Source organism: Octopus bimaculoides, chromosome 8, assembly GCF_046866305.1.
Source record: "Octopus bimaculoides isolate indiv1 chromosome 8, ASM4686630v1, whole genome shotgun sequence".
In the NCBI taxonomy this organism is placed as follows: domain Eukaryota; kingdom Metazoa; phylum Mollusca; class Cephalopoda; order Octopoda; family Octopodidae; genus Octopus; species Octopus bimaculoides.
The window spans coordinates 19,355,149-19,378,996 of record NC_142935.1 but is presented as its reverse complement, the minus strand read 5'-3'; the positions used below and the strand labels follow the sequence as shown (position 1 = coordinate 19,378,996).

General features: G+C 36.9%; 1 protein-coding gene and 1 long non-coding RNA gene across 9 annotated transcripts in view; one reads left to right on the top strand and one right to left on the bottom strand.

The window, feature by feature from the left end:
- LOC106878173 (uncharacterized) overlaps positions 1-23,848 on the bottom strand; it is a 1,399,830-nt gene that overhangs the window by 519,636 nt on the left and 856,346 nt on the right. The gene's annotated exons all lie outside the window — the stretch shown is intronic.
- LOC149134325 (uncharacterized) lies at positions 1,749-16,440 on the top strand. The gene is made up of 2 exons (XR_016242814.1): positions 1,749-2,232; positions 16,215-16,440. It is a non-coding gene; the product is annotated as an uncharacterized LOC149134325 (long non-coding RNA).

Below are 23,848 nucleotides of genomic sequence, written 5' to 3'. Positions count from 1 at the left end.
CCTGAAGGATGAGAACCAATGTCGATGCAGTAGAACAGTAGATTTTTGTACATAGGCACAGGAGTGGCTGTGTGGTAAGTAGTTTGCTTATCAACCACATGGTTCCGAGTTCTGTCCCAGTGCGTGGCACCTTGGGCAAGTGTCTTCTACTATAGCCTCGGGCCGACCAAAGCCTTGTGAGTGGATTTGGTAGACGGAAACTGAAAGAAGCCCATCGTATATATGTGTATATATATATGTGTGTGTGTATATGTTGTGTATCTATGTTTTTCCCCCCCAACATCGCTTGACAACCGATGCTGGTGTGTTTAGGTCCCCGTAACTTAGCGGTTCGGCAAAAAGAGACCGATAGAATAAGTACTAGGCTTACAAAGAATTAGTCCTGGGGTCGATTTGATTCGACTAAAGGCGGTGCTCCAGCATGGCCGCAGTCAAATGACGGAAACAAGTAAAAGAATAAAAGAATAGTGCGAGACGAAATTGAAGTCTGTAAATAATGCATTTTGCCATAGATGAAAACAGAGGCAAGGGTACACTATACGCATAGAAACACTTTACAAACAGACACTCAAGCAAATAAATGTAAAAAGATTGAAGCCAGTGGAACCTTTACTTCTAGTTTATTACTGTTATCATAATTGTTTTACTTGTCAGAACGACCGGTCTTGTTTCTGTAAGAGCGGACAGCAGCCTGCTGTCAGAGGTCTCACAGGGTCTCTTTCCGCACATTATAAGCTTTCATACTTGGTTGTTTGTTAATTATTGTGGGAGAGACATTCAACATCTAAGTACCAATATCAAAATCCTAGCTGTCCCCAGCAGAGCAGTTTTATCATTTTTTTTCTTTTTGGCTTCCTATGCTCTCATGTCAATTCCAATTTCGCTAACATATTTCTTGAGCTTGGTTGTTAGTGCTCCGAGTGCCCCCTACAGCTACTGGAATGACAGACACTCTCTTCATAGTCCACATTCTTGCAATTTCATCTTTTAGTAGTCTGTACTTTTCAATCTTTTCCATTTCTTTGCCACTTCTGCGTGCATTATTATTATTATTATTACTATTATTATTATTATTACTATTATTATTATTGTATTTCTCCCGTCGCTACGTTCTGAGTTCAAATTGCACTGAAGTCGACTTTGCCTTTTATCCTTTCGGAGTCGAGAAAATAAGTACCAGTTCAGCACTGGGGTCGATGTAATCGACTATCCGCTCCCATCCCCCACAAAGTTTCAGGCCTTGTGCTTAAAATCGAAAGAATTAATATTGTTGTTATTCAGACGAAAACATAAACTGCATTGACAGATATCATTATGTATACGCCTAAGGCAGCGAGCTGGGAGAATCGTTAAGGCGTCGGACAAGATGTTTAGGGGCAATTCTTCTGACTTTACTTCCGTGGGCTACAGTACCTTTCATCCTTTCGAGCTCGATAAAATGCGTGTCATTGGAGCACTGGAGCCAATGTAATCGATTAGCCATCCCTCAACAAATTTCAGATTCGTGCTTATAATGAAAAGAATTAATTTTGCATACATTTATGCATACGTGCCCGGAGCGTTACGAGTGTAGGAAGATAACGATGAAGGGTCCACTCGCTCCCAGGTAAAGGTGTAAAAGGTGCATTATTTTCTTGTTGTTTATCATACCTGTTGATTTAAATGTACATGTATGCGTGTGACAGTGGGTGAGGTGTGACCGAAATTGTCCTTCTTCTCGAGTAGTGAGAAACTTTGCTTTGGCACTATACAGCATTAAATTATAGATGTAAGAATATTTGTGAGGTTAATGAGGTGAGAAGATAGTTGTAAAACACGTGGTCTTTTGAGTGAAATGATTGCTTAGTTTCACTCGCGGACTAAAGAAGAATAATTATAAACAGCTCATGTTTATTTATGGCGCTCCCACTACACAAACACATGCGCGCGCACACACACACGCAGAGGTACGCACATACATATTTGTATCATGTATGAATGTATGTATGTATGTATGCCATTATAAGACAAATACGATCTCTGTTTCTCATTCATTTGCTCTCTCTATCGCTATCTAATATACAGCAGAGAGAAAGGTAAAAGTAGTGAGAGGGAGAGAGAGAGGGTGGGAGAGAGAGAGGAGAGAGAGAGGGTGGGAGAGAGAGAGGGGAGAGAGAGAGAGAGGGTGGGAGAGAGAGAGGGGAGAGAGAGAGAGAGAGAGCATTGTTATGAGAAAAACTGAGAAGGGAAAAGGTAAGTGCTCCTATACATACGGACAGACAGACAGACAGACACACACTGATGCGCATACATAAATTCATCTATCTATCTATCTATCTGTCTGTCTGTTTGTCCGATCGATCGATCGATTGATCAGATAGAGAATAGGAAAGACGAAACGTGAGAAAGAATATAAGAGGGAGAGAAAGAGAGAGAGAGAGAAACAGACAGACAGACAGTCAGGCAGACAGACAGAAAAAATGAGCGAGAGAGGTCGAGCGGGAATGAAAAGACAAAATGATGGATGTGCATGTGCAAGCTTGTGTGTGCATGTGTTTGGTTGCGTTTGGTTGCGTGCACGAGCATGTATGTGTGCACGTGTACGAATGTGCTCATTGTCTCCAGCGTCCAAGGCAAATGTTTGGAAATGATTTGTTTTTTTTGTTTTTGTTGTTGCAGCTTCTTATATTTTATTTTATTTTATATATTTTTTTTTTCTATTCTATTCTGCGAATGCTGCTACGGAGCATCTGTAGCTGCAACCATCATTATTGTTGCCGCTGCTACTATAAGATTCTATATCATATATATTTGCTATTTCTTCTCGACCGTTGTTATATATACATACATACATACATACATACGTAAATACCTACCTACCTACATACATACATACATGCATGCATACATGCATACATAGATACATGCATACATACATACATACGTACATAGATACACATGTACTCACCCACACGCACACCCACAGACTTTTCTTTTGATAATCTTGTGGTACAACCGTAGCAATTCGACGGAATGTCTTTTGTTGTCAAAGAAATTAAAGAATCATCGCCGTCGTCGTCGTCGTCGTCGTTGTCATCATCAACATTACCATTCAGACCACCTCCATTCAAAAACCACCTCCACTCAAACCACCACTACCATCATCATCATTACCATGGTTGTCATAGTCGTCGTCACCAAACCACCATCATAGATAGTGGCCGTGGTCGTCGTCACATCATCATCATCATCATTGTGGTCGTTGCCACCACCACAACCACTAACATCATCATCATCACCACCACTATCATCATGATCATCATCATCACCAGTACCACTATCATCCTCCTCCTCTTCCTCCTCATCATCATCATCATCATTGCCACCATCAAATATTTTTCGCTATGGAGGTGTAAATGATGGCAGGATGAATGCACTTGAAAAGACAAAGGTCATGTGTTGATAACAAAAAAAAAAAAAAAAAAAATTATTAATTTCAACAGTAACAAATCGTTAAAACTCTGAGAGAACGCCTATACCCAAAGGAATGATAAAATCTGTGCAAGTTTGAAAGAGTAAAAATGGCCTTATCTTCCCTTCCGCTTATACTTTGAATCAGAAGAGAGGATTTGTCGTGATTTAAGATGGCTTAATCTTTCATGAATACATTGGGGGATACTCTTTTACTCTTTTACTTGCTTCAGTCATTTGACTGCGGCCATGCTGGAGCACTGCCTTTAGTCAAGGAAATCGACCCCAGGACTTATTCTTTGTAAGCCTAGTACTTATTCTATCGGTCTCTTTTTGCCGAACCACTAAGTTACAGGGACGTAAACACACCAGCATCGGTTGTCAAGCGATGGTGGGGGGACAAACACAGACACACAAACACACACATATATATATATACATACATATATACGACGGGCTTCTTTCAGTTTCCGTCTACCAAATCCACTCACAAGGCTTTGGTCGGCCCGAAGCTATAGTAGAAGACACTTGCCCAAAGTGCCACGCAGTGGGACTGAACCCGGAACCATGTGGTTGGTAAGCAAGCTACTTACCATTCAGCCACTTGTTACTTAGTGTATTTACATCGTAATTCTTTGGTTCTTTAACTCGCTTTCCATCATTTGACTGTGATCTTACTAGGCTACTGCCTACATCTGTTTTAGTTTATCTTATTGCCCTCCGTTCATTTTTCAGTCTTGCTCTTATATTATTTATATCTATTTACCAATCTGCTGTTTTTGTGACACAAAAGAACCCAACACAAGCAACATAATTATAGACAAAGACATATATGCATATGCATGCACACACGTGCGTCGAAACTATGATGGCTTTAAATGAGGCAGCTGACGAAGGCCTAATTTTTATTTAATTGCTGTTAGCTTTTTTTCTAATTATAATTTCTGATTTAGGTACAAAGCCAGTAGTTCTGAGTGGAGGGGTTACTCGAAAGCGTTGGCTCCAGTATTTGACTATCATTTTATTTTATTGACCTCAAACGAACGAAAGGCAAAATGACCGCAGAAAGATTTGAACTGAGAGGGTAAAGAGTCGGAACAAATACTGCAAGACATTTTTCCGACTCTCTAAACAATTTTGCCAGCACACCACCCTCCATTCTATGCGCGCTTGCTTGCATGCTTGTGTGAGCTTGTGTGTATGTATGTATGTATGGATGTAGGTACGGAGTGTATGTACACATACACACTCATATAACACATCAAAAGTAATACGGATTAACATAAGACCCGAAAATGCGCAGTGACACATATAAGAGTGCCTTCCAGTAAAGACAAGAAACGTGGCGACAAGTTGAATTAATGACTGGTTTACAATAAACCAAAGTAGTAAGCTGGCAGAATCGTTAGCACGTCAGGCAAAATGTTTAGCGGCATTTCGTCCGTTCAAATTCCACCGCAGTCGATTTTTGCTTTTCAACCTTTCGGGGTCGATGTAATCCACTTAAGCCTTTCCCTCAAAATTGCTGGCCTTTTACCAAAGCTTTGAAACCATGATTACAACAGACCGAAAGGCGGCGAACAGGCTGAACCGTTAACACGTCGGACAGCGTCATTTTTTCCAGCTTTACGCTCTCATTCCAAATTCCGCCGAAGTCAACTTTGCCTCTCATCTTTTAGGGAGTCGATAAAATAAATACTAGTTGAGTACTGGGGTCGATGTAATTGATTTACCCACACCTTCCAAATTTCAGGTCTTGTGTAACAAACCGAAACGAATGCAGTATGACAACTGGAAATCATTTCGAAATACATTCTTTACAAATATTCACGTTCTCTCTCTCTCCCCACACACACACTCTCTCTCTGTGGTGTGAAGTAAACTCTATTTTTCTGCTTCTTACTATATGCTTTATGGATAATCTTAAGTATATTTTTTCTTCTAGTTAATGATCATTGGCTTATTCGCTGACACCCACAATAATTTAATAACAGTAGTTAAAAACAAATCATGACACTTATAAAATTAAATCGTCGTTATTTTTGCATGGAAAAATATCTGTCAACCATTTGGATGTACATTCAAATGTTTATAATGCCCTTAGCTTACTGATAAACTCTACATTCAAGAACGGCCATAATATTATTACACGCAGCAACGAAGTCAATCAATATAACATCAAAACTGCTTATCTCTAACTCATGCACAAAGCACCAGAACGTTAGAAAATAACGACACACACATAGATACTTTGTGCACTTGCAGGTACCACACTTGGCCAACAGGAAGACGCAAGCAACACTGATATTAAAACAATCCGTTAGATATATCAAAGATTATGCCACGACAACCCAACGTAGATTCCTTCATCTCTCCATTATGAAATCACAATGGATAGAAACAATGTGCTTCACTTCATCGCAGATTACATTCCACCACTATCCATGGAACATTTACACAGCAAATGAAAAAGTTTATAACTGAAAAACCGCCTAGACATGCGAGACACAGTTTGTTGCAGCAGAAATTGCCAACCTTCACAGTCCCTGCTATAATATGCACAATGCCCTAGAAATACATAAAACTTTTCTTGCACACTCTTGAAAATTAGCTTAGAGAAGCAACAAGAACAAGAACAATAATAATAACAATGGTCTTAAATTTTCTACAAGGGCAGAAATCTTGGGGGAGATGGGGGATGAGTCGATTATATCGGCCCCAGTTTTCAACTGGTACTTATTTTCATGGATCCCGAAAGGTTCAGAGGCTAAGTCGAGCTAGGTAGAATTTGAACTCAGAACGTAGAAGCAGACGAAATACCGCTAAGCATTTCGCCCGGCGTGCTAACGATTCTGCCAGGTCGCCGCCTTAATAATAATAATAATGGAAAAATAAGAAGACAAACAAAATTAACGAAGTAAAACATCAAGTGCTCTACCGTTTCTCATTACCACGGATTAATAAACGTTAAAACTAATCCTCGTTCGCTCAGTCTGTAGATTACCTGTCAAATTGAAAGTTGAAATTATTTCGTTTACAATGTATCATAACAGAGTTTAAAACTATTGAATTTGACGTTGGTTCTAATAGGCTTAGACTTTCTAATGTTAACCCCCCCCCCCCCAAAAAAAAAATTGTAAGGAAATCGTAAAATGAAATCTCGTAGTAAACTAAAAATACGGGGATTCGCTGAGAAAGAAAAAAAAAACGAACTGAGTGAGTTATCCATCATATCGTTTTAAAAGTTAGTCGGTAACCTTCTAATACGTATAGATATAATGGATTTACAAGGATTAAAATTTACCATATGCAAGTCAAGATAGAAAAAGCTCGAATTAAGAAATAATATTGTTAGTGTTATGGAATATAAAGAATAAATCTGATTCCACTGGAAACCGCGTAACATTATGTCTGGGAGATAACGACTTATATCTACAGATAAAGTATTAATTGAGTGCTAAATGTAGTTACTTTGCTTAGAATAATTTATATCGACATTACTCAATGCTGATTAAGTGCTTAAAATCGTCTCCTTCACAGTTAAGGAACGATAATAATGAAATATGCAGTTTTGAGGATTGTTCTGAATAAAACGTTGAACGGTTCGATTGGCCGAACAAAAATGTTTGAATGGCATTAAAAATGAAACTCAACTGACCTTTACAGATACTTTAAAACGTTTGAATGGCTTTAATTGGGAATAAGAACATTTCTTCAATATTATCAAGGTACTAATAATAAATGCCACTGCCGCCGCCGCCGCCACCACCACCACCATCATACACACACACACACACACACACACACACATACACACTCACACAATTACATATGCACACAACTAGAGAAATTTAACGAAGAAGAAAAAAGTGTTGCGTGCATTTTACAGACGCTACCGCCATATCTCTCAATCATATCGATTGATAATCGATATCAGTTTAACGATTAATCAAAATGTTTTCAGAATTTTGATAAGGGTTTTAATTTAATAAAATCAGAACTAACAACATTACACATAAACAAAAATATTTGTCTCTTTCATATTTTTGCTCTTTTCTTCATGAGTTAAGAAATTTTACCAATTCTATATTTTGAAATATTGGTTTCAAATTTTTGTTTTTTGGCCAGTAAGTTCTGGGAAGGAGACAAGTCGATTGCATTAACCTCACTACTCAACTGGTACTTATTTTATCGACTCCGAAAAAATGAAAAGCAAATCGACCTCGGCAGAATTTGTATATTTTCGTTTCTACTCTAGGCACAAGGCCCAAAATTTTGAGGGAGGGAGCCAGTCGATTAGATCGACCTCAATACACAACTGGTACTAAATTTATCGACCTAAAAGGATGAAAAGAAAAGTCGACCTCGGCAGAATTTGTATATTTTCGTTTCTACTCTAGGCACAAGGCCCAAAATTTTGAGGGAGGGAGCCAGTCGATTAGATCGACCTCAATACACAACTGGTACTAAATTTATCGACCTAAAAGGATGAAAAGAAAAGTCGACCTCGGCAGAATTTGAACTCAGGATGTAAAGACAGACGAAATACCGCTAAGCATTTCGCTCGGCATGCTAACGATTCTTATTTCTTTATTGCCCACAAGGCGCTAAACATAGAGGGGACACACAAGGACAGACAAATGGATTAAGTCAATTAGATCGCCCCCCCCCCCCAGTGCGTAACTGGTACTTAATTTATCGATCCCAAAAGGATGAAAGGCAAAGTCGATCTCGGCGGAATTTGAACTCAGAACGTAACGGCAGACGAAATGCTGCTAAGCATTTCGCCCGGCGTGCTAACAATTCTGCTAGCTCGCCGCCCTAGAATTCGTATATTTTGAAATATTACAATCTCGAGTTTGGCAGTTAGCTGGTAGAATCCTTAGCACGCCGAGTAAAATACTTAGCAGCATTCAGTCCATCGTTACGCTTTTGAGTTCAAATTCTGCCGAGGTCGACTTCAATTTCTATCCTTTCGGGGATCAATGAAATAAGTATCAGTTGAACACCGGGCCGATGTAATCGGCTTACCCACTTCCCGAAATTGCTGGTTTTGTGCCAAAATTTAAAACTAGTATTACAATCTCTTGCAGGTAATGTATCTTGTAATATACTTGCATACAAAGGCGGCGAGCTGGCAGAAATGTTAGCATGCCGGGTGAAACGCTTAGCGGTATTTCGTCTGTCTTCATGTTCTGAGCTCAAATTCCGCCAAGGTCGACTTTGCCTTTCATCCTTTCAGGGTCGATAAATTAAGTACCAGTTGCGTACTGGAGTCGATCTAATCGACTGGCTCCCTCCCACCAAATTTCGGGCCTTGTGCCTAGAGTAGAAAAGAATATACTTGCATATAGATATGGTTTGTTTTTAAATTGGGGTACTTGTTTGTATCTTTTCTTTACTAGTTTCAGCTTGAGAGTTGCGGCCATACTGGGAGATACAGCGCCTAGGTTTTCCAAACGATTGCCTATCTAAGTATTAACTAGGCTCGACGTTCCATAACTTCGGTGATCGGACGAAATTTAGCCGTAAGCTATATATATTGATAAAAGCTGTATATATCTAATAATAATAATTCTTTTACTTTAAGAATTCTAAATAATAAACTGCAAAAGATGAAGAGAAATCAAATAGTATAGTCATAGAAACGATAAAATCGTAGGTTAAAAGATTTGTAATTTTCATTTATGTGTCTTTACATTCTGAGTTCAAATACTTAGGATCTTTTTTTTTTTTTTGCCTTTCATCATTTCGGTTTCAATAAAGTAAGTATCAAAAATATACTGGGACTAGATTCTGTTGGCTACGTTCAGCTTTAAGAAATTTGTGATCGTATGGGAAGTTAGAAATTATGACTTCTAGCAATTTAAAATTCATAATTTCTAATTTAGGATCAAGGCCATCAGTTTTGTGCAGCGGAGGTTAGTTGATTAGATCGACTTCAGTACTTGAGCGATACTTTATTTTATTGGCTCTGGAAGGATGAAAGGTAAAGCTGACTTCGGCAGGATATTAAATCAGAACGCAAAGATTGTGAAAGCGAGCGAAAGATTAATAAAGGGTGAGAGAGAGAGAGAGAGAGAGAGAGAGAGAGAGAGAGAGAGAGAGAAAGAGAGAGAGAGAGACAGAGAGAGAGAGAGCGAGAGAGAGAAAGAAAGAAAGAGAAAGCGACAGAGAGAGAGAGAAAGAGAGAGAGAACGAAAGTAAGAGAGAGAGAGAGCGAAAGTAAGAGAGAGAAAGTGAAAGAAAGAAAGAGAAAGTGAAAGAAAGAAAGAGAAGGCGAAAGAAAGAAAGAGAGAGAGAGAGAGAGCAAGCGAGCGAAAGAAAGAAAGAGAAAGCGAGAGAGAGAGAGAGAGATAGTGGGAGAGATGAGAGAGAGAAAGAAAGAAAGAAAGAGAGAGAGAGAGAGCGAAAGTAAGAGCGAGAAAGCGAAAGAAAGAGAGAGAGAGAGAGAGAGAGAGAGAGAGAGAGAGAGAGAAAGAGAGAGAAATCAAAATATCAAGTCAACCAGGTCGCCTAAACCTTCTGTTTTACAGTTACTATGTTTATATTATATTTCTTATGCACCTTGTCAGCAAAGTTTAAAATAGCACATAAACAACAACAACAACATCAACACACACACACACACACACACATACAGATTGCTTTACAAATTTGATGAGTCAGCTGTACCTCAATTTTGCCACATCAGAAAGGTATGTGGTTATATATTGAGTTTGTATATGTAGAAACGCGTTAATTATACTGCCTACGTAGTTGATGCTACACTAAACAACCATATTTACTCTTAGTGCTTGTGTATATATAAGCACAGCAAATATCAACAATTGTACTCAAAGAATGCCTTCAGGCTGATAGAATAATTTGAAACTATTTTACCCAGAATCCAAAAGGGAAATACAAGAAGCATGATTAGTTTTGCAAGCCTGAATTGAATTTCTTTATCTTCTATACTAACATCCAAACTAGAAGTATGGCACAGAATTTATTTTATGCATTGCAAAAGCAAGCTTTTTAAATATTCATTAAAATATCTTTGGTTTTGAGTATACTTTTTTTAAAGTTTAAAACAAGAGGAATCTTTGCATAAAGTTTGAATGAATAAAGAAAAAGAAACAAGAATAAAATTCTAGAATGTTATACGAAGTCTGATAAAAAAAAAAAGTATCGGAACTTTTGCTAGGGTAACGAAGTTAAAGTACACGGAGTGAAGCCGCTCGGCACAAATTAACTTTGAACTCTGTCGCGCATGCACACTTAGTTATAAAGTTCTCGCTCACTTCTATTGATTATATCAGTGTTTGAAAGCAAAGTGTGTAGAGTGTGGTCGTCTCGAAAGGAAAATTGAGTTTCAGCTGTGCAGGGTCTCCTCGATTGTGTCGAGGAAGACGAAAACTTTTGGTAAACGGTCAAAACAGATGACGAATTGGGAATCTATAACTATGAGGCTGAAACCAATGCTCAGTTTTTGCAGTGGAAGACCCCACAAGGTTTCAAGACGCCGAGGAAATCCAAGACAGTGCGGAGGCAGCTACTAGCTATCACCCACCAAAAGAAGTTTCAAGAATTCTCTCATTAGTGGAAACGACGCTGGAGAAAGTGTGTGGTTTCAGAAGAAGCCTCTTTCGATGGAGATTTAATGCCGAATTGATATGTGTTGCCCGGTTGGCTAACGATTCCACCAATTCGCCGCCTTATATTGTTTAATTAATATTGAGCCATCACAAGCAAAAATAGGTTATACTATAATGTTCTAACCTACTTTAAACCTAAGCTTCATATATTTCAGTTGAAAATTCTATACTTTTGATTGGAGAAGAAAATAAAGTGAGTATTCTCTGAGGAGCGGAGAACTATACTCGAATTGATCATCGAGAAACGTCTTTTTTTGTTTTGCTTACATCAAAGGAACAAAATGAATGTGCTTAGTTTCTTCATACTCCTTCACACAAAATTGGCTTTGTAACACACACACACACACACACACACACACACACACACACACGTCGTCTTCAATCTATTGAAAAATTTATTATTCACTAGGAAAAACAATATTATGTTGTTTAAAATGTAACTCCCAAAATAGTTACTTTATCATGAAGCGGGAATAAATCCTATTTATTAACTGAGAAATCTAGGAAACAGTAAATTGCTTACTGATTAGTTTTATAAAATGAGTCCTGTGATGTTTGGAAACCTCTGCAGGAGGAACAATTAAAATCCTTTATAAGGATTTTTTAAAAATCATGAAGGAAGAAAAAGAATATCAAATAATATTATCCGGTGAGACTTTTATTAATAATTGGGTCAATCGTACAGATGAGGCAATTTTTTACAGTATAGAAAGTGTGGAGATATTTTGGAATTTTAATAAAAATATGAACATTTACATCATGACTTTACAACGTGACGCAAAATGGTGGAGAATAATAACATCATTTTAGATTTTGATACAGAATACTATTGGAAAAATTGTTAATTACTGATTATTTAATCTAGAATTATTTCAATCAATATAAAAAAGTGCTGGTTGAAAACGAGAATTGAAATTATACTGTTAGAAGTGGATAATTATTTATTTGAAAATAATAAACAGAGAATAGTTATTTTGGATTATACAGATATTATGAGAAAAAAAAAATACTGATAAATTAGCAAATGAGAAAGGGAGAGTAGAAGAAATTATAAGTATAGAATTACGTATCGAGTTCTTCCAATGTAAAATTGTTTAGTAAAATCATAATCAGGAAAAGGTAGGGAAAATATTAGGAAGAATCAACCAGTAGATAAACTATCACAGTTTAATCCTTTTTTAAACCTTTTATCTCTAGTAGGATAATCTTGTGTATCTTACCGGTTACTGAACAATAAAAAATATAGATTTTGTTGGCTACGTATGGAACACATTGCTCTAAAGTATATACTTTCTCGATCAGAAACATATTTACTTGCTTGTGAGTCCGGATGCTAATCGAAGGAGTGCATCGATGAGCAGCCACCCAAAAGTTTAATGTAATCATAGGTTTCCTGGGCTCCGATGTTGCTGTACCATGGCACCTACCTTAAAATAGCACAGGCCATGAACACGTTGTATGCAATTACCTTCGTGCTTTTGCAAAGACTATCCAGAAACTTTAAGGAATTATACGAACAAATTATGGCAGTGAGAAAATATTGGCTTCAAAGTTTGGTACAAGGGCATCAATTTTGGTGGAGGGGTTTAAGTCGATTACATCGACTCCAGTTCTTGACTAATCCTTATCTAATCGACCCCGAAAGAATGAAAAGCAAATTCCTCGGTGGAATTTGAGCTCAGAACTTTAAGACAGACGAAATACCAATAAGCATTTTGCTAAAATTTGAAACCATTATCAATATTAATACAGCATGGACTATAAATAAATAAACATGCGGTATCATGCCTATATGTATTTAATTTTGGTGCGCAGGTAGGCCCACGGTGGACTTTTAGACTGCATGGGATGAGGATGGAATTGACCGATTTCATTGTTATTTAACATATAAGAATTCGCTTAGCTCTACTCACAAAATGATGTAAAGTAACAGACTACAACCGTCAGGCACAGTCCTTTTTCTTATTGGTCCAAGGTTCTGCGACCCATACATTATAAGATAGATATGTAGAAGGTTCCATTAAACTGAATCACCAATCATGTTAATGTTAATTAGTTAAATTGAGAGATCATTTTTTTTTGTTGTTTTAAGATTTGTTATCCCTGGAACTATAGAAATGAATTCTGTATCCCCAATCTATGTCGTGTAGGGAGACAATATATCTAATATAGGCGTTAATATAGGAAAGGGTTATGTGATCACATCGACTCTAGTAAATGACTGGTACGTTATTTAATCGACTCCAAAAGGATGAAAGACAAAGTTGATTTTGATAGAATTTAAGCTCAGAATGAGAAGAACAAGAACAGATAACGCTAAGCATTTTTTCTGATGGATACAAATCAACCTAGCCTAAAACTATCATTTCGCTATTACACTAGTCGTGTGATAGTTAAAATAGTTAAAAATATTTTAAATTCATCATATAACAAGCAGTTAGTATACTGCTTCGTTCGAGATGAAAGCAAATTTAACCAGAGAAGTATCTGAATTTATGCCGTGAGATATATGATTAAGTATTATAAAACTTTTAATCAAGTGTTCTTCCATTTGGAGACTGATAATTGTTTTAATCTAGGCAAAAGGCCAGCATTTTCTGAGGTTGAGGATCAGCCGATTAAATCGATCCGAGAACATGACAAGTACTTTATATTATTAATTCCAGATGGATGAAAAGTAAGTCAATGTCAGCGGGATTTGAACACAGAACATAAAGAGCTAGAAGAAATGCTGTACGTCATATTTTCCGGTGCTCTAACAAATATAACTATTGTTCTTGATTTTGGCACAATTTTTAGGGGAAGGGATAAGTCAAAATCATCGACTTTAGTACTTATACTTTATTTTATTGAACCTGAAAGAAAAGCGAAGTTGCACTCGGCTAGATTTGAAATCAGAACGAAAACAGTCGGAAAAATGCCACAGAATATTTTACCAACACCTTAACGATTCTTTCAGCATGCTCCCGTCCAAAGAGTTATAATGGAAGAGAGTGGAATGGGTTGTCTTTCTAGATGGTGAGATTGCAATCGAAATGCCGCCGAACTTATTTCCACTATATTTACAAACATGTAAATTAAGTTGCCAAAAAATTTTTTTTTAAATGTCAGTAGTGACTCAGTGATGTAGAACAAATCTAACTAGATAATTAAATGATGAGCAATTAATTAGAAGGCTCGCAATTCCGAGATCGAATGTTGTAGCTTTTAATAAACATCAATAGAAGCTGATGGTGCTATCAGACTGAAAAATTATCAAAGTAACTTCAAATTTAAAATATCTCGAATACATAGAAATCATAGTGGATGTATTATGGACTCTAAGTTCAGTTTATGGTATCTTTTTGTTGTTTTTTTTTTTCCAAAATGTTGTTGAACACTTGGGGATCAATAACATAGCTATCTGAAAAGAAGTTTCTGAAAGAATTCAAACGCCCGTATTGCTACAAAAATTAGAATGGTGACCAGCCAAAAGAAACCATAATTAATAGCAAGGTTCAGAATATCTACTGGTATTATATCATATTTTCTTCAAAGACACCTTCTAAAACCCGAGCTGAAATGTTGGTCGGAGGTTTGATATAATTGCTATGTATTTGATATCATACGATTCCTAAAGCCGGATGCCAATTGTTTAATCACAAATAGAGCCGTTTTGGATATCGTGTTAATAATAGTCGCGAAGGAAGAGAAAGAGAGATACGATTCTTAATGGTTATTTCTACTGCTTGTAAATATAGGAAAGGAGGACGAAATTGCAGAGATTAACGAAATCAAGAAAAAATATCCTTTATTTTTTTTTGTTTTTTTCCAGATAGAACACAGAAATGCATGCTTTCATGATGCTGAATACATCAGTCTCAAAGAAGGAACGGTTAAAATTCTTATTTAGAAAGAACACTTCAGAGCATAATTGTTTGAGTATAGTCACTGTACTTACATGTGTGTGTGTGGAGTAATAATATACGAGTCCATTGATTTAAATGCAATAATGCAGCAAAGTATTATTTAATCCTTTGCCTGTCTTATGTATCACATGCGATAACATAGGAAATATTTCCCTGGCGTAGATGCGTCGTATGATACGCATTTCTCATACTTTTCAACTGTCAGAGTAACATAGGAATTATGAAAGGAAATCTTTATGCTACTGCTACTCAGAAGGTATGAAACAAAGGCTAACTAAAAATCTGAAGAACAAGCATGAACGTTTAGGACAAAGTTTTGAAAAGGCTTTGAACAGGCAAAGGGTTAAGCTGTGTTATTTATGATCAAACGGTCGTATCAAAATAATAGACGCAAGTGGGAGCATTTTGCTTAGAATTAGTGTGGGATTGAAGACAAAACTTGCAAAGACGATGCTAGTCTTGGCAGCAAAGGGTTGTTAAGGGTTTTACTTTGCAATCACTGGTTTCGGGTTCAGTCCTACTGCGTGCTGCCTTGAGCAAGTATCTTCTTTTATTGCTTCAGTCTAACCAGGGATTTGTGTATAAAAATGCGTGACAGAAACTGTATGGAAGCCCGTTATGTGTGTGAATGAGTATATGCATGTATATATATATATATATATATATATATATATATATATATATATATATATATATATATATGTGTGTATGTGTGTGTGTGTGTGTGTGTGTGTGTGTGTGTGTGTGTGTGTGTATTTGTGTCTGTACTTGTGTCTGTACTTGTGTCTGTACTTGTGTCTGTACTTGTGTCTGTACTTGTGTGTGTATCTGTGTGCCTGTTTCTGTTTGCGCTCCCCACTGCCGCTTGACAACTGATGTCGGTTTGCTTACGTTCCCGTAACTAGCAATTCGTCAAAAACTGACCGATAGAATAAGTACTAGAGTTAAAAATAGGTATTTAAGTCGACTTGCTCGACTAAACCCGTCAAAACGGTGCTCCAGCGTAGCCGCAGTCCAATGACTGAGACAACTAAAACAATTGGTGGAAATACGTTTTGCCAGAAATTACGGATATGCATCTGATATTTATGATTATGGATAGATATACCGAAACGGCTATATAATTAATAATCTACATGATTAATTACAAAGTTTAAATACATATAACTGCAACAGTCTCCAGCTATCTGATGTTAAAATTATTATTCTCTCTTTCTAGTGAGTTTCCATTACTACTGTCAAAATGAAGGGATTAAAGGAAAATCATTTATCGATCAACAAGATGCTAACTTGACATTTTAACCATCAGCCGCTTTATATCGATTTCCTGTCAGTCCAGTCGCTGAATGTCCCGCTCGGAGAACTACTAATGTAAAAAAATACTGGACAATAATAAATAACCACCAGAAATATTGTTATTGCTGTCTGCTTCTAAAAGACTTTCATTATCATTGTTGTTATTTTTGCTTTGAGATGAATATGGTAGAGGTAAATATGCCGACATAGACACGGTTGAAGGGGTAAAGAAGTCCGTTTCCTAATCACAGCATACTGGGTTCGGTTTGACTGCGTTTTGAGCAAGTGTCTTGTTATAACTACAGGCTGGCCTCAGCTTTGCGAGTAGGGCTGAGTAGGCAGAAACTGTGAAGAATGTTAGCGTGTACCTGTAATTCAAAAGTCCCTCTTTTCACTTAATGTGTTACACCGGTGGTTGTCAACCGGAGTTCATATAATCCTTGGGACTTTTCGGAGTCTACGCTAGTAAAATAGTAAATTGGGGATCCACAGGATCATTTTAAGAATCCCTGAAATGTTTCGGTTTAAATGTATGTATCGCAAGAAACAGCAAGGTTTCCTTCTCTAACATGTTTACATATTTCAACCTATACGAGTGAAGGAGTAAATAACAAAATAGGAATTTTGAAAGAAGTGGCTATAAATTTAGTTTTTAAACATCGAACGGCTAAAGTGGTCCACCAGAATAAAATAATAATCTAAGGGGTCTATAGGTATAAAAAAAAATGGTTGAGAATCACTGTTACACAAATTTGGCCTGATAATTGCATTATGGTTATACATGTCTTAAGGTAGTGAGTAGCGATTTTCTTCACTACTTCAGGGAGTGACGATCCTGCCTGACACGAGTCCCAGGCTCAGTTGGCTCCTGCTGATAGTACTCAGTATGGGCCCCTATCCAGGGTTACGGAAAGGAGACAACCTTCAAAGAAATCCAAAGTAGAGCCCCGTACGTGGTTTAGTGTTCGACTTGACACTCTTCCGGCAGCTCTTGCAACCAAGCTGGTGCCAAACGTAATGCTCTGCACTCCTTCGGACTACGTCAGCAAGGTCAAGAGAGGAATCCTGACGATTGGACTACCCAGGATTTTCTTACATTTAGCCCAGGCCTGCGCAAAACTTATTTCATGCGCAACTCCATTGTCTCCCGAGACGAAAGATGCCAACAACAACTATACATGTCTGTGGGATACTCAGCTACTTAATCAAATTTAATTTACAGGTAGTATAGTAGAATCAGCAACGGAATTTTCCTCGTGGAAACTGTTTCAATTCCTGGATACTCTCATATCCTTTAATTTCACTAGGATCTTTTCTGTTTGGCTGCATTGTGGAAAACTTGAACTTTAGTGAAAATTTTAAAATTTGATGCATTGATGTAATTTTCCACGTTGAATCTCAGGGGTTAATTCAGATTTTCCAGAAAATGTTTTTAAAAAAAGTTCAAGAGGTTTAAAGTTTGATCATTTTTATCCAGTCAGAAAATAGGATTTGGAAGCTATCATTTTGTGCGTGACTGCACGTGTTTGTCAACTGTAAACAAACTAAATATTGGCGTAATTATGCTTTATGCACCCCATATAACACCTCACAACTTTAAAAAAATATTTTTGGAATTTTCAGAAAATTTTTGCGAATTTGTGTCCTACACACAGGAATTCATACAATTATGTAAAAACCAAAAACAGAAAAGAAAAAAAAATTGGTGCGCAATTTAAGATCTATTTAGCTTTTATTTTTAACACATCTCTCGACCACCTCATACCTCATGTTTTAATAAGCAAAAAATGGCCAAGCTTGGTAAGAGATTGGCTTGTTACTATGAAAAAAAGCACCTGTATGTCTGGCTCATATGTTTTAATAAGCAAAAAATGGCCAAGCTTGGTAAGAGATAGGCTTGTTACTATGGAAACAAGCACCTGTATGTCTGGCTTTCGATTGGCTAAAATAACCCAAAATTTGCTAAGTTTAAAAGATATTAGCTTTTTATTTATTGATTTATAGTGAAACATGAATTTAATATCAATAATTACCATTCAAAACTACACCAATACACCAAATACGAAATCAACTGGAACAAAAATTGGAGAAATTGAAAAGTGGCAGTCAAACAGAAAGGATCCTTTTTTTTATTATAAATACACTGTATGTATGTGTGAATTCATATCACAGTTTCTTATTTTATCTCTCCTATAAAAAGGAAAATCTGTCTATATGTAACTGGTTTTCCTTATGCAACTGTAATGTTTTCCTCTAATTTATAAACCTTTGTTGAGCTGTGGAAAACTGGACAAATTAGATAACCATTTCTAATTTTAGTATCGGTGCACTTTTCATTCGTTCGTCTTGGACGCAAGCAAGAAATCTATATTCCTTCTAACGCTTACTATGACTCAACCATTGTGATACAGACATGAAAGAGTTAGTTCGTCGCAATATTTCTGATGGCGCAACCGATATATTGTTTTATTGAAGTAATCTAATAGGAAGCAAAAGATCTAGGTATAATTTTGTCAATACAAGACATATTTTTACTTGAGTTTTCTTTTGTACAAGTGTAATAAAAAAAAAATATTCCCAAAAGGAAAAATACTTCATAGTATCACTTAGTTAACACATCAATACGATGTGCTAACAATCAATAAGATGATGTATATCGTTGATTTTCCAACAAAAAGGAGTGGATAACTGATTAGAAAGTTTAGTATTTTGCTGTAAGTTCAACAACTAACGGGGTGCAGGAAATGGAGCTGAATATCATTAATAGTTGAAACATGCGTTTGAAATTCTTTTTACACTCGGAATCTATTTACTTCTGGGTTGTTTAATTTACATTAAACTTAGCATGGCGACTTTTTTTTTTTCATCTTTGTCGCATACTGCAAAGATTACTCGAAGTACAAGATCATCTAAGTACATTTTATGGCTGCAGTATGTTAACAAAAAAGCAATAATGGACACTTTTGGCACTTTGGCAAAACGCCAGGAATCTATCATGACATAAAGCTAAAATCAATGTCACACATTCTATCTATACAAACACAAAATACATATACCCACCAAAATAGATATAATCACCCGCTTCAAATAAATCCTCTGAGTCTACTTATGTTTGTTTCTGCAGCTATCACTACAACTTTCGATCATCTATTATCAAATTGGACTGTAAAATAAAAAGCTTTTGTTGTGAGTCCACATTCACGTGGTGTTGATAAAATCGTTACCACAGGTCCGTGATATGAATGTTTCTATTATGGTCCAATAATAAAAATACTCGTACCACGAAAGTGAGTGTTTCTATTATGCTACATTAATCCTGGTTTTGACTTTAAACTGCATACAATTGTGAGGCTCTGATTCAAAGGTTCCAGGATACTAAAGCGTGTGGAACCACCTCTTAGCCACTATTGTTTCCAAGTCTACCTTAACTCGGAGTAGTAGCAATTGTCAGGGAATCAGCTATGGGTTAATTAGCATATTAGAGCTTACCTACCTATTGCATATGACTCTACAGAAGAAACCTTAATATTTCAACAGAGGTGAAGGTAGATGTCGCAACACATAGTGGGGTGCAGAAAGCAAGATGAGGTAAGACATCTTGGTCATCTACTGCATTCGTCATCTTCCCTAGTCGTCTTGACCTGGTCTTTCCATACGATTGAAGATGTTACGGACGAGAGACTGAGATTGCCAGTGTGCAACTCATCAGTCATCTTTAAGGATGACTAAATGGTCCTCATCGCTCCGACAGACGAACATAATTACAGTCCCAAAAATCCGTGGGAAGGTTTGATCATATCGCTATATGATAGAGAAATACAAGTTAACTAGTGTTTATTACTGATTTTTGTTTTTTGTGATAAACTATTAACAATTAGACGGAATGGACTAATGAGAATTACAGGCCTCAACTAAGGGTCTGTGCAACGTTGAGGAAGAGAAATGAATTATATTCTCTTCAATAAATAGCTTGGCATCCTGTTAAATGGTTTAACTATAACTCCAGCAGAACAGACGAAATATTTCCTCTCTGAGATTCTGCGATTCATTCAACTAACCTTTACATGAAGGCCAAACTGAAGTGTGATACATTAGGTGCGCTGGGTTTCCTCTTAAGTGTTAGATCAATCTACTCGAGTACAAATTTTCCAGGATGATAAGCAATAAGAAATGATCGTGTGGTCAAGAAGGTCACTTTGATGTCACGTGGTACTGAGTTCGATTCCTCTACGTGGCACGTTGACTATGTATCTTCTACTATAGTTTCGAATCATCCCAAGCCTTGTGAATGAAATTAGATTAACAAAATCTGTAGACGCTTGTCGAACCGTCTTTGTTCTTTGGCAGCAGACTTAATTCGTTTCAGATTTTTACGTTATTGTTCATCCAACCACATCACCTGTTTGAAAACAATGCAATCTTTTGTTTGCCCTTTCCTCCCTTACCAGTGTCAGAGGCCCTGCAAAAGGTTATACAACTCTCCTTATATGACTGAAACGTCACAACCAACCTAGATATTGCAAAGAAAAAAAAAGAAAAACGAAAATGTTGTGTGTGCTCCGCTGATTCTATAAATTCTTTAGTTTCTCTTAAGAAAAATATCGATGTTTATAGAATGATGTCCACAGAACACAGTAGGAGAGGACAATAAAAATAGATGCCAGTAACCTACATAATGAGACAAAGTGGCCACAAGTGGAACCATATCTTGTTGTGAGGGAATTCCCCACCTCATTAGTGTTAAATAAGTTGATATTTTCCACCTTCTATTTCTTCTGCATCAGGATTATTCCGTCTTAATAACAATATCATTTTAATCCCCATAGATAGCAGCAGCAACACAATTTTAAAATCAGCTGCTCATTATTGAGCAATATATCTTTCGGTATGTTTTTCTAATTACATTTAGGAAATAGAAGGTTTATAACATAAATAAATGAATAAAATATTAGAAATTTTATGACACATTTTCAATCCGATACGACTACGAGAATCCTCAATTACGGATGAGAATTAATAAATGTAATGTCTTATGCATTATATAAGTGAAAGTCTCTTTATGTTTTTATTTCGTTATGTTTTAACTGGAGATTAATTCTGTCTTAACCGTTGGGACATTCCTCATAAATAAATCTTCTAGAATGGCGTGATAACCTATGCATGCAATGAACATATTTAAATTCTCATTACATTTATGCACCTCAATAAATGTGTGCACGCACGCACACACACTCATACACACGCACGCGATTATGCCTACTCTCATCATTTTGATACAATACAGGTTGTACACATACTTTCTTCCATCTGGATCACATTTCCTACCTTGTTCTCATATTTCACCCGTACATACACACACACACACACACACTCACACACTCACGCATGCACACACACACGTACGCACACACGGAGCAGAGACTATGCACACTTCCTTCGTTCTTTTCTTCTCTCTCACTCTAATACACATTCTCGTAAAACACACACATACATACATACATACATACACGCGCGCGCATACATACACACATATACAAACACACAAACACAGTGCCGTATATATATATATATATATATATATATATATATAAACATATTTCAAAAATTCATATATTTCTCTGCAGTAGACCTGTTTATATGCGCGACTACAACCACACATGCAACATGTAATATAACTACATGGTCATATTTAAACTCATTTCCCAGTATTCAACAATTATACACTACTTCACACACATGAGAAAGCACAAATACACACGCACACACACACTCCCCCCCCCCTCTCTCTCGTATAGATACAATATCTGTTTTACCATTCCTCAACGTCTTGGTCTTTTCTTTCTTTCCTATTGATACCGAATGCTCATATTAACAATATATTTTATGAACAAACAAACATAAAATAAAACAAAAAATTTCAGAAGAAATCATAATTTTCTTGCAGAGAAATTTTTTTAGATTAAAATATTTTGAGTTGGAATTGGTGCAAGAAAAGAAAAGGTAAATGGTAGCAACGTAATTCTGAAACAGAAACAGGGAGATAAACATCTATATAAGCACAGTAAAAGGAATAGCATCATTTAACCGAGCGGATGATAACTCAAACTGCAAGACTGGCTGACACGAGTTGTTTGCAACAAATAAGGGAAGCAATGTAAGAGTGTAATAAGAAACAGGAAGGGTGTAAAATGAATTTGCAAATATTCAAGATAAATAGAAACAGAAAAATAAGTAATAATAGAAGAAAGTGGAATGTAGGAATTAGGATAAGAATGAGGGCGGGAGTTGAAATAAATGAGAGGGAGAAGAAAATCATAGAAAGATGAGAAGAAAAAATAAGATGTAAAGAAGATACAGTAGAATGGTAAGAGAAGAGGAAAGAGTAGAAAATAAGGCATAAATTACAACAATCCTAGGAGAATATCAAAGAAAAATTCGTGAGCGGAAATGTATGAAAATGTGAAATATAGAGGTAAATATTTGAAGCGAGAGTGAATGCGCAAGGAACGGAGGAGCATTTTATGGGGAGGATATATGGAGAAAAATTGGATTGTGGGTATGAAACAAAAAAAAAAAAAATTAAAAATAGAATTAAGGGAACTGGAAATTCAAATGATATGAACAAGCAGTCAGAAGACGAAGTAGAAGAAAATAAAACTTAAGAACTGGTAAATTAAAAAGAAACAAAATGAAGACGAAAGGCAGCGGGGTAAAAAAAGGGGCACCGATAGAGAGAAGGGTAGATAATAGAGAACTAAGAACTACAGGGAGAAGAAAGACGAGAGTGAAATGAAATAGCTAAAGGAAACAATGAAATGTGCAGTAGTGGATGCAGTTAGTTATTATATACTGAATGCACACGTTATGTATCATATAGCGGAATCTAGCAGAGCAAGAAATGGTAAACGCGAAGAAAAAGGGGTGGGTGGCATCTGTACAGTTGTAGAACGAACGGCTGCATATATGTGTGTGTGTGTGTGTGTGTGTGTGTGTGTGTGTGTGTGTGTGTGTGTGTGTGTGTGTGTGTGTGTGTGTGAGCATGTGCGTTTCTTCTTTTGTTTACTGTATATACATGTGTATTTTAGTTCTGATTCCATGACTACCACACACACACACACGTACACACACACACACGTACACACACACACGTACACACACACGTACACACACACACACACGTACACACACACACACACGTACACACACACACGTACACACACACACACACACGTACACACACACACACACACACGTACACACACACACACACACGTACACACACACACGTACACACACACGTACACACACACACACACGTACACACACACACACGTACACACACACACGTACACACACACACACACATACACACACACACGTACACACACACACACACGTACACACACACACACACGTACACACACACACACACGTACACACACACACACACACGTACACACACACACACACTCGCACACTGCCACTCTCTCTCGGTATGTGTGCACACACACGTACATACACACGTAGAAACGTATGTATACAAAGCCCTGCACGCAT